Consider the following 5,402-nt stretch of genomic DNA (forward strand, 5'->3'; position numbering starts at 1 on the left):
ACTGGAGACACTCCTCCCCTCTGGCTTCTGCCTGTGCACAGAGAGCCCTCCATTCAATCCTGGTGACTCCGTCTCCTCCCTCAGAAAACCCAGTCCTGTCTGTATCTGCTCATCTTCTGATTTAGTGGACATTTATTGGGTGCCCCCCTTGGTGCTGGGTGCTAGGGACAGAACTGTGAGCCAAACAGACATAATCCCTGTGGAGTTTATAATTTGGCAAGAGGAAACGTTTTACTCAACGTGCGACACAAATAAATATAAAACGACAGAGACTGCACTGGGGGCAGGGAAAGACTTCCCTGAGGAAATGACTCTTGAGGATGAGTGTGAGGAAAGTTTTTGTTTCTTAAGACAGTAGTCACTTTACCATATTTGTATGCCCATGCGAAGCCCATGCCCGCGTTTGAACTGGTGCGCTTGAGAGAGCGGAGGGGCAGATCCATCTCGGGTAGCTAGAAGGACTCCTCTTCAGAGGCAGACAAGCTCCTCTCTCCAAAATGAGATAATGTGGGATTCTGATTCCAGTTCTGTCTCCCTGCCAGTAAGAGCCATGGGCTGGCCGGTCTGTTTCTTGGTCCCTTGTGAATCAACACGTCTCAGAGACGTGCTTTACTCACCTAGGGATGACCAGAGTTACTTTTCCTTTTGCTTGATTCTTTAGGAAGAATAGAAAATCTCATCCCACCCGCAACACGGTGCTTTTGATTCAGCCGCATTGCAGTAAACCTCATAGTACGTTAGTTGTCAGTGGCCTCTCCCTTTGCTGTCTGGAAGGAATGATCAAGCTTTATGGAATCTTTTTGATACAGGACCCTCTGCTAATGATTGAGGCAGGAGAGGGAGGGATCTGTTAGTTCAACTTGCCACGAAGAGTTCACGAGGAAAAAAGGTTCTGGTTCTTGTAAAAAGTCTGACTATAAACTGGAGGGGGCATCTGAGTGAGTCAGTAAGGAACAAACCCCAAACATGGGACATTGAGTACCTCCATTTACAGAAAGAAAAACAGGGCTTCCTTTACACCTTAAACAAAAATGGTAAAGTCAGTTTGGAAGTGAGATTTACAGTCATTCCCTGCATTTCTGCTTCAACGTATGTTGACATATTGCAGCATGTAGTATATTAGGAAAGATGTGTTGCAATATTCTGCAATATTGAATGTGTAAAGGACAAAGTCACACCTCAATCCCAGGTTCTGAGCTTTGTGGAGTGTTTTGTTTTTTACTCCATCACCCCATCACCTAATCCCACTCATTTCCCCTCTGGTGGTCATAAGTTTGTTCTCTATAATTAAGAGTCTATTTCTTTCTTCTTCTTTTTAAATGTTTGTTTATTTATTTTGAGAGAGAGTGAGAGAGAGAGTGAGAGAGAGACCAGGGGAGAGGCGGAGAGAGAGGAAAAGAGAATCCCAAGCAGGCTCTGTGCTGCCAGTGCGCAGCCTGATGTGGGGTTCGAACCCATGAACTATGAGATCATGACCTGAGCCGAAAGCAAGAGTTGGATGCTTAAACAACTGTGCCACCTAGGCACCCCAAGAGTCTGTTTCTTAATTTGTCTTTCCTTTATTTTTTCCCTTTGCTTGTTTGTTTTGTTTAATATATATATATAATGTATGTTATAAATTTCTTTATCCATTCATCAATCGATGGATACTTCGGCTGCTTCCATACCTTGGCTATTGTAAATAATGCTGATACTATAAATAAAGGGGTGCATGTATCCCTTTGAATTAGTATTTTTGTATTCTTTGGGTAAATGCCCAGTAGTGTGATTGCTGGATTGTAGGGTAGTTCTATTTTTAACTTTTTGACGAAGCTCCATTCTGTTTTCCACAGTGGCTGTACCAGTTTGCATTCCTACCGACAGTGAAAGAGAGTTCCCCTTTCCCCACATCTTCACCAACACCTGTTGTTTCCTGTGTTATTGGTTTTAGCCATTCTGACAGGTGTGAAGTGGTATCTCATTGTAGTTTTGATTTGCATTTCCCTGATGATGAGTGATGTTGAGCATCTTTTCGTGTGTCTGTTAGCCATCTGGATGTCTTCTTTGGGAAAATATCTATTCATGTCTTCTGCCCACTTTTAATTGGATTGTGTGTGTGTGTGTGCTGAGTTTTATAAGTTCTTTGTATATTTTGGATACTAACCCTTTTTGGATATGTCATTTGCAAATATCTTCTCCCATTCCATAGGTTGCCTTTTAGTTTTGTTGACAGTCTCCTTCACTGTGCAGAAGTTTTTTATTTTGATGTAGTCCCAATAGTTTAAGTTTCTTTTTGCTTTTATTTCCCTTGCCTCAGGACACATCTAGTAAGAAGTTGCTATGGCTGATATCAAAGAGATTGCTGCCTGTGTTCTCCTCTAGAATTTTTATGGTTTCAGGTCTCACATTTAGGCCTTTTATCCATTTTAAATTTATTTTTGTGTATGGTGTAAGAAAGTGGTCCAGTTTCATTCTTTTGCATGTAGCTGACCATTTTTTCTGACATGACTTGTTGAAGAGACTGTCTTTTTCCCATTGGCTATTCTTTCTTGCTTGCCACAGATTAATTGACCCTATAATTAGGGGTTTATTTCTGGATTTTCTATTCTGTTCTATTGATCTATATGTCAATTTTTGTGCCAGTGCCATGCTATTTTGATGATTACAGCTTTGTAACTATTACTTGAAATCCAGAATTGTGATGCTCCCAGCTTTGCTTCTCTTTTTCAATATTGCTTTGCCTATTTGGGATAGCCAAATACGAACATTATGATTGTTTGTTCTAGCTTTGTGAAAAATGCTGTTGGTATTTTGACAGGGGTTGCATTAATTGTGTACCAAGGATCACTTTGGGTAGTACAGACATTTTAACAATATTTGTTCTTCCAATCCATGAACATGGAATGTCTTTCCATTTCTTTGTGTCACCTTCAGTTTCTTTCATCAGTGACTTATAGTTTTCAGAGTATAGGTCTTTCATTTCTTTGGTTAGGATTATTCCTGTATCTTATTTTTTGTGCAATTGGGATTGATTCCTTGATTTCCCTTTCTGCTGCTTCATTATTGGTGTATAGAAATGCAACAGATTTCTGTACATTGATTTTGTATCCTGCAACTTTGCTGAATTCGTGTATCAGTTCTAACCATTTTTTGGTGGAGTCTTTGGGGTTTTCTATATATAGTATCATATCACCTGCAAATAGTGAGAGTTTTACTTCTTCCTTACTGATTTGGATGCCTTTTATTTCTTTTTACTGGCTAATTGCTGTGGCTAGGACTTTCTAGTACTACGTTGAATAAAAGTGGGGAGAGTGGATATCTTTGCCTTGTTCCTGACCATAAAGGAAATGCTCTCAGGTTTTCCCATTGAGGATGAGATTAGCTGTGTAGGTTTTTCATATATAGCCTTTACTATGTTGAGGTATGTTCCCTCTAAACTTACTTTGTCGAGGGTTTTTACATGAATGGGTGTTGTACTTTATCAAATACTTTTTTCTGTCTCTATTGAAATGATCATATGGTTCTTATTCTTTCTTTTATTGATATGATGCATCACACCGATTGATTTGCGAATAATGGACCACACTTGTATCCTGGGAATAAATCCCACTTGATCATGGCGAATGATATTTTTAATGTATTGGTGAATTCAGCTTGCTAGTATGTTGTTGAGAATTGTTGCATCCATGTTCATCAGGGATATTGGCCTGTAGTTCTCACTTTTAGTGGTGTCTTTACCTGGTTTTGGTATCAGGGCAATGCTGGCCTCATAGAATGAATTTGTAAGTTCTCCTTCCTCTTGTATGTTTTGGAATAGTTTGATAAGGATAGGTATTAGCTCTTTTATTTTCTCCCGTGCTGAAACATATCCCAAGCATGGGTTCAGCAGTTGATAAAGTCATGCTTTGGGCTTGGTTGCTATCAGTCTGGAAGCTTCCAGGTCCCAGCTCCTTCTCCCATCCTGCCCCTTGTCCCATTTCCTGCCATTAACATGTATGTGTGTGGAGGGGAGGCTTTTATGGCCTGAGCGCTAGAGGCTGAGCTAGAGGAGGAGGAGGACAGGGGGGCTGGTGTGGTCTCTGTTCCTGCCCAGGGCCCAAGGAACAGAGAAGTCCCTTCTTTCCACCACTGCCCCTGCAAATCTGGGCCCTGAGAGACACTGGTATTCATTCCACACTGTGAATGTGGGCCAGGATGTCCTCTGAGCTTTCCAAATGGCTCCTTGAACACGTATGGTGGAGTGGGTACCAGGGGAGGAAAGGAGGAACAGGATGTTGACTGAGGCAGACCACAGTGATTGGTCTGTGGAAACGTGTGAGGTGTCCCCTTGGACCTACTTGGAAGTGACTGGGGCACTTTAAAAGAAAGGAACCAGCTCCTTCTGTTACTTTGATAGATTGCATTTACACATATATACATATATATGTACATATGTATATAATATGTAACACATATGTATAAATGTATATGTGTGTATATATGTATATATCATGTAAATAACATAATATACATTATGTAACAAATGCTATAACATGTTATGTATTACATTACGTGTCGTACATTGTATCATATCTGATATTATTTGTCCTCTATTCAATTTAGTCTTATATGGTGGTACATCCAACACTGTATCTTAGGATAAATTGGCAGTAAATATTTACGAACATTTATGAATGAAAAACCATAATTTTTAGGATGTTAAGTTCTGTCTAATGACTTTATGTATTAGACATGCAGAAAGAGACATTGGGTGAATTTGTCTTTTTGCTTAATTTCACATTAAAAACTTTGTTATTCTAATTTCCATAACACAAATTACCAACAAAATAATTAAAAAAATTTTTTTAAGTTCCTCTAGAGTGACATTGTTTTCACTACCATCTGTTTCTACTTAGTTATGTGCTATCCTCTATGTTCTTTTTTACATTCCTTTTTGTTATTAAAATGGGCAAGGGTTTTGCAAATTAACTTTATTCTCTCTATAAAGCAGCTGCTCTTCATAAGTGAAAGTAGAAATGACAGGGTTTTTTGGCAACATCTCAAGGTTCCAAGGCGTGCTAAGTTTAAGGTGTATGCCCAGAACCAGACCCTGAATGTCACCTGGGGGAGGAGGGAGTGAGAGGTGTCCTAACCTGATGCCTTCATGCAGGCTTCTATACCAAAGTGCCGCAGACTGGATGGCTTGTGAACACTAGAAATTTATTTCTGAGATTTATAGTCTGAGGTCAAGGTGCCAGCAGAGGCCCCTCTTCTGGTTGCAGACTGCCCACTCCTCGGTGTGATCTCTTAAGGCAGAAATAGGGCTTGTGAACTCTCTGGGGTCCCTTTTATAAGGGCACTAATTCCATTTATGAGGTCATAATCATCAAGGTGATTATCATCACATTGTGGGTTAGGATTTCAACAGATGAATTTTGGGGAAA

Source organism: Panthera leo, chromosome B4 (genome assembly GCF_018350215.1).
Source record: "Panthera leo isolate Ple1 chromosome B4, P.leo_Ple1_pat1.1, whole genome shotgun sequence".
In the NCBI taxonomy this organism is placed as follows: Eukaryota; Metazoa; Chordata; class Mammalia; order Carnivora; family Felidae; genus Panthera; species Panthera leo.